This window comes from Mangifera indica, unplaced genomic scaffold (genome assembly GCF_011075055.1).
Source record: "Mangifera indica cultivar Alphonso unplaced genomic scaffold, CATAS_Mindica_2.1 Un_0009, whole genome shotgun sequence".
Lineage (NCBI taxonomy): Eukaryota > Viridiplantae > Streptophyta > Magnoliopsida > Sapindales > Anacardiaceae > Mangifera > Mangifera indica.
Window position 1 is genome coordinate 586,486 of NW_025401101.1, and position 15,821 is coordinate 602,306.

The window sequence follows — 15,821 nt, forward strand, 5'->3', positions numbered from 1 at the left end:
CTGTTTTATGGCTTCTGACCACCGCTCGCCTTATAGCTATCACGATCACTTATACTTATACACATAAAAATAAGGGAGTAAGTAATAAAACACCTAGTAAGTAGGGGATTCTATTGTTAACTTTTTATTTATTTTCCAAAATACCTTTAGCTTGACTTGTATTAACTCTATCATTCAAAGTTTCCATCTAAACTCCCATATTGATGACATTGGTGTAGGATTTTAAGGCACTATTAACTGACAGCATAGTTAAATTTAAAAAATTACCCGTTTTAATAGATAGATTAATGAACATGTTTAACACACATAAGATGTTTAGAAATTATACCTATGCTATTGACTCTTCCAAGACTTCACGTGGCTATATAAAGATCGTTATCCAACCCTCTTAAGGTGGTGTCTTGGTATCCATATGGAACACTAATAGGAGGTAATCTAGAAATAAGGTTGCTAGGGCATTTATCGACTGGATCTTGGAAATTAGATCACGATAATGGAAGCTTACATCAATAAGATTCTACACATGAATATATATGTTTAGGATTGTTATGTAAATCTTAACCCAAACTAAACACCTTTATTTATAAAGTGTACATGAATCCTAAGTTATTTAGGACTCTAATTACTTAGGTAATAAAGTGTACATGAATCCTAAGTTATTTAGGACTCTAATTACTTAGGTAATAAGGTGTCCAAAAGTTCTTATTAAATTAAAACTTTTAATTTATTGAAAGTTTTAATGCATAGGAATCCTAATTAAATTAGCATTTCAACTCAACTTAGACTTTCTATCAAATAAGGACTTTGAATTTATTAAAACTTTTAATAAATAAGAATCCTAATTAACTTAGGATTCTAACTCAACTAAAACTTTCTATTAAACAAAGACTTTGAAGAATCCTTCCACCGAGTTAACTCAGCCAGTTTACTCGCATTCATCATTTGGCCTTGCTCTGTTGGATTCTTAAGTAGGTCCACTCGAAATCATATAGTGCATTTACATAATGTCATGTAGCATTATGCACACTAAATGATTTCAATCAAAACACATTTATATGTTTCTCTTTTTCCATGATTTGAGATTATTGTTAAACGATTCTTACCTCTTGGTTCGTATTAACTCCTTAATACGTATGACCTATAAGCCTTCTATCAAGTCGGTAGTGTTTAAATTCAGATTGAATTTTCACACAAACCAAGATTGGCGTCTAGCAAAGTGTCATGGCCACCCAAATGATAGAGTGTCAACAAACATCTTTATAAGCTTTAACAACATCATAATTACCTACAATTCAATCATTTCTTCTTTCGATATCTTTTGAGATTGAGATATTGAAGTATGTCTATCTCATTAGTTTCTCGATATAAGATAATACACATTAATGATTTACATGGATTATGCGACAACCTTATCCCACTGTGGCCACAGATTTTAGTAGTCATAAATATCTTTCAGTATTCATATATGAGATATCTTCCCTAATACTCATGAGTAACAAAATCTTATTTGATCAACGATAGCCTCCATGTATCTCACGATATAGTCGTTCATTACCTTTATGATAGTGCTATTACAACGATAAATTGGTTAATGCTAAACCACACTGATCTTTATATGAGATAGTCTGACAATCTTAAGTTAAAAGATCATATGCACCCATAGTGTACAAAGGATTTGTTCCATAAACACTAGAGCAACCATCCATATGAATATCCTCTGATGAGGTCAATCTGATAAACGCATCTGTAATATCCATCTATGTGTTTCATCAAGTCGTTAACAAACAGTTTCAACATGTGAGAACTATCATCTCATCACTATTACATATGGCATTATTCATTGTCACGCCAAGATTATAGACATTTCTAGAATAGTCATGTAATATGTGTATAGGGTTTTCACGATCAGTTGTCTGATCTCATCGTCATAATTCTACCATTCTAAGGGCATGTTATTTGCGCAATCATATAATAGACAAACATATGAACTAAATAACTATAAATCATTTTATTAATTAATGAGATAAATTACAATTACAATTATAAATGTCAAATTAATTGGCTTTAAGACATCTACCTTAACAATCTCCCACTTACACTATAGCCAAATTTTCGTGTTTTTGTTGTGATTGAGGCTTTGTTAATAAGTTATCCAAATTGTCATCTATATTAATCCTTTTTATCTGTATGTAACCTTGCTAAATAATTTCTAGAATCAGGTAATATCATCTAAGTATGTGTTTGGAAATTTGATAAGATTATGGCTCATTTGCTTGAGCAATCACTTCATTGTTGTTGCAATAGAGCTCAATCGATTTAGTAATGTTTGATATCATTCCAAGTTTTGTCACAAACTTTTTGATCCGTACAACCTTTTTTTCGCTTTTGAAAAGGTAATATACTCAGACTTTGTTGTAAAATCGTCCATTATACTTTGCTTGGAGCTTTTCTAGCTTACTACAATACTATTCAAACAAAACACAAACCTAGATTGTGATTTAAAGTCATTTTGATCAATTTTGAAACTAGCCTAATTGTAGCCTTTAACAGTGAGTTCAAAATCCCTTCTATAAACCAAGAATGCATCATTATTTTTTCTTAGTTACTTTAGGATGTTCTTGACGACTATCCAATGTTTTGCACTTGGATCAAATTGATATCTACTGTAAACGTTCAAGGTGTATGAGACATCAAGTCTTGTATAAAGCATGACATACATGATTGATCCTATAACTAAGGCATATGAGATCCTACTTATCTTGTCTCTCTCAAATTGTGAAAATAAACATATCTCTTTTGAAAGATATATAGGGTATAGGCAGAAATCCTTTGTAACATCCCTCCCCAAAAATGCTACCTTTTAGAGGAAAAATGTTACAAATTAATATCTAGAGTGTTTATTTTAAAACAAATTTTAAAATGAACTCGTCTTTAAAAGTGTTCTGAAATTATTTTGAGAAAACTAAAAATCTAGAAGCGAACAAAAAATGTATGTGCATTATATGAAAACTCATATGAAAACATTTGAGATCATGGAGTAATCATATACATGCCCCTAGATACAACTTTACAACTATCTGAATAGGGCCAAAAATCAATAATATCATATGCATGTAACAAAACCATAGGTAATCAGCCCTAGCCTGGATCTATCTTCGCTAACCTAACCCTGCCTCATAGCTACCTTGATCACCCGTACCTACAATCATGGAAGAAAAGAAGCGAAAGGTAAGAACACTCAGTAAAGGGAAAGAATTACGTAAACTATCTCATTTCTTGTTCTAAATCACCTTTAGGACTTAGTCTTACATCATAGCCTCCTCAAGGAATCGAAGGGATAATCTAATTCATCATTTACTATTTAGGTCACACTTTGTCCCATCTGGTGTCTATTTGATACTTTCTGAAAGCTGACTATAGAGATTTGACAATTTTCTAACTCGAGATCTCTTACTTTCTCGCACTACACCATTTCTAAATCCTAATTGTGTTATACTACGAGTATGCTCTATAACGAGCAGACCCTATTGTGGGTCTATGTCCTACTACGAGTCTATGTCCTACTGTAATATGCCCTACTATGGGCGATGTAACGTAAAGTACCCCCTCATAGTTCGTAGCATGCATGTGTGCGCTATCTCTTACTAATCTTACTTTCATCTAAAACTATTTATAACCTAGTAGATCATACTCTTAGGATGACCTTGAATCTTGAGCCCCAAATTCCTTTTCTTGCTTTTCTTTTTCTGTCCTTTATTTCCTGTGCTTTTTTTCTTTTCTTCCTTTCCTTTTTCTCCTTTTTTTCTTTCTTTCTTTCCTTCCAAAAATTGTAAATTACTGTTTATTAGATTGTTCATTTAGTAGGGTAGTCTTTTTGTTCATGCAATTTAACAGTCCAAATAGTCTTTAATTTATACAATATATCATTGAAAAGAGGATTCAAAGAGCTTTCCAAAAATCCATAATAGCACTCATGATTCATCAGATAAGGCACTCAAAATGTTGGATGAAATCCGTGCCAAAAAACTGAATTTACTGTTTATTTAATAAGGCAGTTTTTTTGTTCTTATAATTTAATAGTCCAAACGGTCTCTAATTCCTATAAGCTATATATCATTGAAACGAGGATTCAAAAAGCTTTCTAAAAAGCTATAATAGCACTCATGATTCATCAGATAAGACAATCAAAACATGGGACAAAATCAATGGCAAAAAATTGTATTTACTGTTTATTTGGTAAGATAGTCTTTTTGTTCATACAATTCAATAGTCCAATAGTCTCTATTCAAACAAGCTATATACCATTGAAAAGAGGATTCAAAGAGCTTTCCAACAAGCTATAATAGCACTTATGATTCATCAAATAATGTAGTCAAAATGCGGGACAAAATTAGTGGTAAAATTGTAAATATTATCCAACTCTCTATCGTGAACAAAATTACACACATAGATACCCCAAATGACACAACAACATTTCTCAACTTTAAAATCATCATTTATAACATAGAGCCAAGGAATCAAAAGCATAAAACATGAAACATATCAAAAATGATTCCACTTACCTTGTTTTAAGCCAATCTTTGCTCAGTTGGCTCCCTCTTCTTTGTCTACTTTCTTTTATTACCAAAACCACCTTAAATCAACACCAAAACACACTAAAATATTCATATAACATGCATCCAATATATATATAAACATAGGTAAAGGGAAAGAAAGAGATCTTTTGGTTACCAAGGCTTCCAAAGTATTTCCTCTTATTTTCTTTCCTTACTTGTCTTCTGAAACCCTTTCAAATCCTTTCTTTTTCTTCAAAAAACAAAGAAAAAAGCATAGAGAAGGCTGAGCTTCTGAAAAGGATAGGAGAAGAAGATGAAAATGCCTAACTTTTGTCTTTTATCCCTTTATATATCTATATACATATTTGATTTAGCCTTTGTCCTTTTTTGTAGTCTTTTTCTTTTTTTTTTCTTTTTTTTTTTGTAGCTTTCTTCTTTTCTTTTTTTTGTTTTTTTTTTTGTTTTACATATACATATATATATCCACATACATTTGGACATATATATTTACAATTAGAAATGTCTCAAAGTAAGGCCAAAAGACATAAATACGTCTAGAACATACCTGAGGATCTTTAGACATGCGTTTGCTTCTTAAACATGAGTGTGTCAATTTGATATGGCTATCCCTCAAAGGCATGTCTCTACTGCACCATATACATGAGCGTGTTGCTTCTTAAACATGAGTGTGTCAACTTGATAAATCATACATGACCTTATTTCCTCACAGTCTCTCCTCTTGTAAATAAAATTACATATACACAGGGTAGGAGGGAAGGGTTGTGTCTTTAGACATGCATGCGTGTTCTCTTTTCTATACTTAGCATAATTTCCAAACTTAAACTCATCTGGACTATTCTACTTCTTAGGGGCATTTTGGTCATTTCACCCTTTACACGGTAATGCAAAAGTCATACACAGGTGAACCTTGTTTCCTAGTTGACTATGCAGTGGTAAACAACATCCAACAGTTATTAGATCACCAAAAAACTCAACTTGAATTATGGGTATTTCACACATAGATATGTGTTCTATACCAATGCGACTGTGTATCAAATCCAAAAAATGAACAAGCAACTTATTTCACACCCTAATTTGGCTTTTACAAATTCATTTCTAGCCAATTCTTATCACAAACTTTTCTAATTGATACATAATGCAAAATAAAACCTAGAGAAGTACAATAAGAGATTCATAAACATGACAAACATTAATACCTCAAAGTGTTAAATCATAAATAAGAAATCAATTCATTCCCCTTATTTACCATCAAAACTTAGGCATGTGTTTATCCTCAGCCAAATAAACATCAATGTTACTTATCAAACATGCTAATAAAAATTTGTAGTAACTACTTTATATCTCATTAAGCATCAACATTATAATCTTATTTACACAGAATCTAGCCAAAGGCAGACCCTTTAATCCACCATTATCAATAGCTTAAAAGGGGAAAAAGAGAATTTCTACTTACCTTATTCAAAATTGCAAGGCTAAATTTGAACAGTGGACCTTCTTCTCTCTACAATTGTTGCAGTTACTTTTGCCATAAAATCCACATCGGAACTACCAAAATCACACTTGACACTTAGCCTCAAAACCTTATCTTTTCTTTTAGAAAAAATGTGTATGTTTACTTTTGGGATAAGGATTTCTAAAATGCAGTAACGTGTCAAATATAACTGAATTCAAGTAATGCCATACGCCAATGTGTGTCCATATCACACAATCGTGTATTGCTTAATTCAAATCTTTCATGACATTTGTCTTATCTAGCTGACATAACTGTTAGAGTAGATGCCCTAAAGTTAATTAATTTGACAATTGAAATTGTAATTTATCTTATTAATTAATAAAAGGATTTATAATTATTCAGTTCATATGTTTGTCTATTATACTATTATGCAAATAACATGCCCTTAGAATGGTAGAACTATGACGAGGGGATTAGATGTCTGATTATGGGAACCTTATGCACACATTAAGTGGTCATTCTAGAAATATCCATAATCTTGATACTACAGTGACCAAGAGCATATGTAATGGTGATAAGATTATCATAGTGTTAAGTGACTTTACTAAAATGTGGTGACAGTTCTCACGTGTCAAAACTGGTTGTTGATGGCTTGATGTAACACATGGGTGTATGTTGTAGACATGTTCACCAAACTGACCCTATCAAAGAATACTATATGGGTGGTTGCTCTAATGTCTATGGAATAAATCCTCTGAACACCACGAGTGCATAAGATCTTTTGACTTAAGGTTGCAAGACTGTCTCATGTAAAGATCGTTATGGTTTGACATTATCTAACGTATCACTGTAATAGGGGTATCATAAAGGTGGTAATTGGTCATATCACGATTTGCATGAAGGCTATAGTTAATCAATAAAGGATTCGTCACTCCTAAGCATAGGAGAAAATATCTCAGATGTGAATACTGAAAGACATTCATGACTGCCAAGATATATGACCATAATAGAAAGAGATCGCAACCTAATCTGTGTAAGTCATTAATCTATATTAGCTCATATCAATGAGCTACTAAGATGACATATTTTTATATCTCAGCCTCGAGAGATATCGATTGAAGAAAGCATTGAATTACACATAATTATGAATTTGTAAAAGCTTATACAAATATTTACTAACACTATGTCGTCTGGGTGACTATGATGCTTTGCTAAAGGCCAATTTTAGTCTATGTCTAAATTTGACCCAAATTCAAACACCATCTATTTGATAGAGAGCTTATAGGTCATATACATTAAGGGGTTAATATAAACCTAGAGGCAAGAATCGTTTGATAACAATATTGGGATCATTAAAAAAGAAATGTATTGAGGTGTTTTGACCAGAATCATTTTATTTGTATGGTGGCACATGGCGTCAAGTAAATACACTGCATGGTTTCAGTTGGACCTACTTAGGGGTCCAACCAAGCAAGGCCAAGTGATAAATGCAAGTTAATTGGCTGAATTAACTCATAGGTAAGGTGTTTTAGTTAAACTAAGATTCATAGAGTCCTTGTTTGATAAAAAGTTTAGGTTGAATTGTAATCATAATTTCATTAAGATTCTTACGTATTAAAACTTTTAATAAATTAGGAGTCTTAATTTAATAAGAACCCTTGGACACCTTATCACCTAAGTAGTTAGAATTTTAACTAACTTATGATTCACGCATACCTTATAAATAAAGGTATTTAGTTTGAGTCAAAATTTAACAACAAGCCAACACATATATCCTAAACACACATCTTCACACCTAAAACCTTGTTGACGCAAGCTTCTATTGTCATGAACTTCTTCTCACTTTGTCGTGATCCAATTTTCAAGATCTAGTTGATAGAAGTCTTAGTAGCCTTCTTTTTGGATCGCCTCCTATTCATAGTCTTTATGGATACCAAGGCGTTACCTCAAGAGGGTTGGATAATTATCTTTACATAGCCATGTGAAGTCTTGAAGGAGTCAACAACATAGGTAAAATTTTAAACCCTTATGTGTGTTTAATATGTTTATGAATCTATACATTAAAATGGGTATCCTGGATAGGTTTTAGGATATTTGATAAATTTAAAAAAAAATTAATTTCCCTGCACTACTAGTTAAGGGTGCCCTAAAACTCTATAGTGGTATCAGAGCCACCGTTTAGGTATATTTTCATAAAAATATAACTACAAGTTTTGATTATATTTATATATCATAACATGTAATTGATAACTAATCAAAATTGTAAAATTGGTAAAGTTGATTTGTTGTTGAGTTCAAGAACAATATAAATATGTGTTAAATTTATTAAATGCTTATTCCTAAAATTTTCTTGAGTTTAACTGTTGATATAGGATTAAATTCAAGGTTTATTGTTGGTTTGTCACATTAGCATGGTTTACGTGCCACCATTGCTCATACGATAATTGGCTTACCTTTACATGATGGCTCTTAGATTTTCATCATTGGAAAGTCCAAAAACTAACATTGGAAACACTACAGTAGGGCGATGCTTATAGTAGGATCATTACAAGAGGGCACCATGAGGAATTATTCCCAATGTCGAACCTATAGTAGGGTAATGCTCATAGTAGAGCCAAGGTGTCGAATTCCTATAATTGATTCAGACCAATCAACTCATTTACGGTTAGCATCTGATTCAAATGTTTCCACCATAATTAGTATTGTCATATCAGATTAGAATCTAGGGGAATGGTTCCTTGATGACCAAGCTAGGACATAATTTGACCTGAAAGTAAGATAAATAGCCTTATTAGTTCCAGAAATAAAATGTAAGACCTAGTTTAGAAATCAGGACTCGTCATCGTTTAGTAAGAACTTCAATACCAACTCCAGATGATAGAGTTTACAATCAAAGACATTTTAGGGAATTCAAAGTTTACATAAAGGTCAAGTTTCCTACTTATTGGGTGTTTATCATTCATCCCTTCACTTTTATGTATGCAAGTATAAGTGATCGTGACAATTATAAGACGAATGGTAATTAAAAGGTGTATAGTTAAAGGGTATTTTTGTCATTTCATAGATTTTATTTCATATTTATTTTTTTTATAGTTTTATGAAAGACTTCTTATTTTAGTAGTTCCGAGTGAATAAACATTTTTTGTAATGCTTCTAGATATGGTTTTACAAGGATATTTTGGTATTTTAATAAAAGAATTTTATTTAGCTAATTATTATTATTATACTCTATGTTTTTGTTTAAATGAAGTGCTCTAGTAATCAATTTAGTAACATTTTCATTCTAAGGGCAATACTTTTGGACGAGGGTTACAAGTTGGTATCAAAACATGATTTTGGGAACCCTAAATGATATTTTCTTAAAACAATAGTATAGTCTAGTAAGCAGGAATGTAAACCTTTATGTCATGCTGACTGTGCCTATAATCGAAGTTGTAAGTGTAGTTTATATATATACCTGTTAAGTTATTATGGGGACTAACAAGTAAGTTTTCAGGAAAATGAGGAGAACCCGAACAAATACCAAAAATACACTGATTGAGAACCCCTATAGGAGCTAGGGTGAGAGGCCAACACCTTTAGCTCCTCATCCCGTTTTGAATGCTTAAGATGTCAGAAACATCTTTAATAAGATGTTTAAGGAACAATGAGGTGTTCCAGCCAAAGTTAGTGAGCCAACACTAGTGCCCCAATCATAGGCACAAAGATAAGTAAATGTGACTTTAGCACGAACAGTACCAACAACAGTAACCATATCCAAGACCCAATTACAACCTATTTTTAACCTGCCCAATATGCACCAGCCTTATAAATTTGATAATGCCAAATATCCAATCACAACTGAGGAGTGGCTTGAGTTAGTAGAGAGTTTTATGGCCTTGTTAGATATGACTGATTAAAAGAGGGTTAGATATTCCATCTACTTCCTAAAGTCCAGTACTAGGATTTGGAAGAACCTGATTAGAAAGACAACCTAGACCTTAGAGATGTCATGGTCTAAGTTTAGGAGTAGATTTAAGGTAGAATACATATGACCTAGATTAAAGGTCAAGAGTTCCTTACATTGACCCAGACATAGACATAGTAAAGGAGTACTCAACCAATTTTAATCATTTGGTGAGGTATAACCCAAATATAGCAAGTACCGAGAGGGGACGAATAGAGAAATTCATTTATAGGCTTGATCTAGTTATAGCCTGATATGTCATAGTAGGAGCATAGCCACCCTAGACATATGGTGAGGCTCTAAGTAGAGTATTGAGGGTAGAGATCTTTATCAAGATGATGTATAGTCAGAGTTCTAGACAGATAGTGCCTCCATCATATCTAATTCTAGTGCTACTGCTAATGTAACAGGTGAGCAATAGTAGTGCCTCTATCTAGAATAGACCTTCCTTAGAGAAAAAAAGGAAATAACCCTTTTAGGCTAGAGGTAACAAGAAGTGCTAGAAAAGTAATAAAAAATAGAGAGGTCTAAAGATTCCAACTTGTTAGAGGTGCGACAAACATCATATGAGGGAATGCTTGACAAGACAGATAGTTTATTATCACTACCGTCAACCAAGACACATGGTTAAATCGTGTCTAATGGCCCAACCCTGAGTGGATTAGCCAATAGGTGAAGCCATTACTAGAGTCTTTACCATCACCTCGCGGTTAACAGAAGCTAACCCAACAGTAGTCACTAGTCAGATTTCTTTCTATAATACTCTTATTTACATTTTAATTGATTGTGGTACTACATATTGTTTCGTAGCCAAGAGTTTGGTAAACAAACTAGGAGTACAACCAGTTAAGGTAACTAAAAGGTTTAAAATAAAGTTACCAAATGAAGAGATAATAATTAGTAAGGAAATGATGTTAGTGTAAACCATCGACATCCAAGGTAGAAAACTCCTTATGGACTTGATAGTGTTCGAGATGTGAGACTTTGACATGATTCTTGGGATGGACTTTTTAAGGAGGAATAAAGCTGAAATAGATTGTCAATGTAAGAAGGTTTGGTTTAGTCTAAGAAATAGAGATCAATTTAAGTTTAGTGAAAGACATGTCAAAAGCTTGTTAGTTAGTGCCACAAAAGCAAGAAAGATACTAAGGGGTGCATAGGCTTTCAACCGCATGTAATTAGTAAAGCAAAATCAAGCCCAAGTATAGAGTGGACAATAGTGGTTTGAGAGTTCCTAGATATTTTCCTAAAGGAGTTACCTAGTCTAGCTCTTGAATAAAAGGTTGAATTTAGTATTGAACTAGCATTAGACACAACACCCATTTCTAAGATACCTTATAAAATGGCCCCAAAAGAACTACAAGAGTTAAAGAAACAACTCTATTAATTGTCAGAGAATAGGTTCATTCAATTGAGTCACTCTCCTTGGAAAGTTCCCCTTTTATTTGTTAAAAAGAATTATAGGTATACAAGAATGTGCATCGACTACTGAGAGCTTAACAAGGTAACATTAAGAACAAGTATCCATTGCCTCAAATTGATGACTTTGTTTGACTAACTAAGGGATTCAGTGGTATCCTTAAAGATAGACTTAAGATCCACTACCACTAAGTAAAGATAGCTAAGCAAGATCTTCCCAAAATAACCTTTCAAATGAGGTATGAACATTTCAGTTTTGTAATAATGTTGTTTGAACTGACAAATACTCCTATAGTGTTTATAGATTTGATGAATAAAGTATTCCATGACGATTTAAATAAGTTTAAAATAATCTTTATATATGGCATCTTGGTATATTCTAGAAGTCACAAGGACATGACCAACATTTGAGACTTACTCAACAGAGGTTAAGAGAGAAACAACTGTATGTTAAATTCAATAAGTGTGAATTTTGGCTAGATCAAGTAACCTTTTTATGGCATATAGTATCAATAGAGGGGATATCAATGAACTCGAGTAAGATCAAAGCAATAATAGACTAGTAGAAGCCAAAGATAGTTAAAGAGGTTCGTAATTTTCTGTGATTAGTAAGATATTATCAGCTATTTGTTAAAGGATTCGCCAAGTTGACTAGACCTTTCACAATTCTCACAAAGAAAGATATTCACAAATTTTATAAGCAAGGAAAAAGGCATTGCCTCCATAAGTAGAGCAAAGAAAAAAATGAACGACCTTAGAAAGGTCCAAAAGTTGGACCAAAGAAAAAGAACTTTAAGAAAGACTAACCCAATACAGACAAGGCTAAGGCAAATGGGTAGTGTTTCCACTACAACAAGGATGAACACTGGAAAAGGAATTGTCCTTTATACCTTAAGAGTTTGAAAGAAAAAAACAAGTATATTTCCTTCATTTGTGACAAAAATTGAGTTAAATGTTAATTCAAATAATCAAATTTAGATATTAGATTCACCAGTTGCATCTTACATATGTGTGTCATTACAAGACCTATAGAATAGTTCTACACTGTCTAAGAATGAAATCCTTTTAAAGATAGCTAATGAAGCAAGAGATGCAATTGAAGTCATAGGGGATCATTCTCTAAAGCTTTCATCAGATCATCTTTTGAGATTGCACGGAGTTTTGTGTTTTGCTAAAGCTATTGGAAATATATTTTATATATTTCTCTTATGTAAAATGGTTACAATGTACAGTTCAATATAATGAGCGTCTAATTCATTTTGGAAATTCTCTAGCTAGCAAAGCAATAAATACAAATGGTTTGTATGTTTTGAAACTAAATGATCTAAATATTATAAATTTTGTCATGAATAAAGATCTCAAGAAGAAATTAATCCAAGGTTACTTTGGCATTATCATTTTGGTCATATAAGGGACAATAAGATAATGAGATTAAAAACAAGTGAAATTTTAAATTCATCAGGTTCTAAACCTTATCCAACTTGTAAATCCTATCGTCAAGGAAAATTGACCAAATTACCTATTAAAAATAAAGTGAAAAGATCTAAAGAACTATTAGAACTAATACATTTTGATGTATGCGGACCATTTGGTGAAATGGCAAAAGGTGGTTTTTAATACTTCATCACCTTTACCGACGATTATTCAAGGTATGGGTATGAGTATTTAATGAAATACAACTATGAATTCTTTAGAAAGTTCAGAGAATTTAAGAATGAAGTAAAGAAACAATTTGAAAAGAATATCAAAGCCTTACGATCATATCATAGAGGTAAATATTTGAGTATGAAATTTCGAGATTACTTGAAGGAAAATGGAATCATATCCTAGATGACTCCTCTATATACACCACAAAACAATAGTATATCAAAAAGAAGGAATCGCACCTTATTAGATATGGTACAGTCCATGGTAAGTTTTATAAACCTACCGGTGTTATTATAGGAATATGCATTGCTTACAACTGCTTATATTCTAAATAGAGCACCATCCAAATCAGTTCAGAAAACACCATATGAGATATGGTATGGTAAGCCTCCCAGTGTCAATTATCTTAAAATTTGGGAATATCTAGTTTATATTAAATTAATTAAAACCAATGAGCTAGACATCAAGTCTGAAAACACTTGATTCATAGGACATCCTAAAGATTGTTTAGGATATTACTTTTACTTTTTAACTGATAAAAGAATTTCAATTAGCAGAAATATGCACTTTTTAGAGAATGAGTTCTTGTAAGAAGAAGGTGTAGGAAAAATAATATAGCTCAAAAAAATTTCAAAGAGCCTCAAACTGAACAAGCCGAGCTAGGAGAGTCTTTTTTATAGACCTCTACATTTGATATACCTATTCAAGTTCAAAGATCTTCTAGAGTATTCAAACCTCCAAACAGATATAAATTTCTTCATAGACAAGATTTTGAATCTTACTTAACGGGAAAAATAAATCATAATGATGATCCTAGATGCTATGAGGAAACAATACTGGATATTGATTTAGGTATATGGCTAGAAGCAATGAGTTCTAAAATTAAATCCATGTATACTAATAAAGTTTGGACACTTATTGATTCATCAAAAGGAATTGTTTCTATTGGTTATAAGTGGGTCTTCAAGAGAAAGATTGGCAAGGATGGACAAGTAAAGACTTATAAGACACGACTAGTAGCAAAAGGTTATACTAAAAAACAAGGGTTAGATTATGAGGAAACATGATTAAATCCATCCAAATAACATTAACTATCGCAGTATACCATGATTATGAAATTTGGCAAATGGATGTCAAAACTGCGTTCCTTAATAGATTCATTGAGGAAACCATATATATGGAATAACCCATAGGTTTTGTATCTACTTCTAAAAGATATAAAGTATGCAAGTTGTATCGATCCATTTATGGATTAAAACAAACTTCCAAAAGCTAGAATATTCGATTCATTGAAATAATCAAATTATTTGGTTTCAAAAAGAATCCGAATGAATCTTGTGTTTACAAATGGGTCAAAGATCATGTCATTACATTTATCATATTATATGTAGATGACATACTACTAATGGGTAATGACATTGGTATAATGAATAAGATCAAGATATGGTTATCTAGAACCTTCTCAATGAAAGATTTGAAAAATGTTACATATGTCTTTAGAATTCATATCTATAGAAATAAAACAAAAAGGATAATTAAATTATCCAAAAAATTGTACATAGAAAAGTTGTTGAAAATGTTCAACATAGAAAACTCGAAAAGATGACTTTTGCCTTTCACTCATGATTTTCATCTTTCTAAAGATATGAGTCTAAAGACTGATAAAAAACAATGATGGATGCGTAATGTGCCTTATGTTTCGGCTATAGGCAAACTCATGTACGTAATGCTATGTAAAAAGTCTAATATAACATCTGTTGTAAGTGTTATGAGCAAATATCATACCAATCTAGAGGAGAAACATTGGTCAACTGTGAAATCAATCTTTAAGTACTTAAAAAGGACTAAGGATTTTGTTCTGAGTTATAGGTATTTAGAGTTAAACATTAAAGGATACTTAGACTGATTTCCAGTCAGACATTAATGATAGAAAGTCTATGTCAGGGTTCATTTTTATTTGTAATCGAAGTGTTGTTAGTTAGGAGAGTTTAAAACGAATAGCCACAACTGACTCTACTATAAAAGTTGAATATATTGTTACTTCAGAAGCTGCAAATGAGGCTATATTGATGCATAAGTTTGTATCTGAACTTTGTGTGATTCTAAACATAGCTTATTCGATAACAATGTTCTGTGATAATACTGGTGCTATTGCATAAACAAAAGAACGAAAGGTACATCAAAAGTTCAAACATATTCAGCGAAAATATCACATTTTAATAGAATTTGTTGAAACTGGAGAGATTATAATTCAAAAAACACTGTTAGCAGATAACGTTGTTGACCTACTAACTAAGGTAATGACATTAAAGCAGTTGGACCATCATCTTGAGAAGATGGGTATGCAATACAACAACAAATGGCTCTAGTGCAAGTGGGAGTTTTGTTAGTGTTTCCCTTATGAACTATTCGTGTTATCGATTTTAGGGTATTTCATCTTGTATATAATCTTTTAAATAATTTATTAATAAAGAAGTAATTTTGTTGTTCATAGGCATAATTTGTTTCTTTTTTTTGCGATAATATAAAGTATGTGTATGAACCGTTCGAATGACTTACTTAATACAAACTAAATCATCGAATTGCTTTCTACGGACATGATGTAACTTGGACAATTATATCATATAGTAGGTATATTGAATATCTCCGTTAAATGTCATGAGATAATATTAATGTGGGTGAAGTTTGTGATGCAAAATAGGTTGATAACAACAACTTGGACGATCATGTCATTACGGTATTAGATAGATTAACAGTTAGAAAATCATTTTTCAGACAT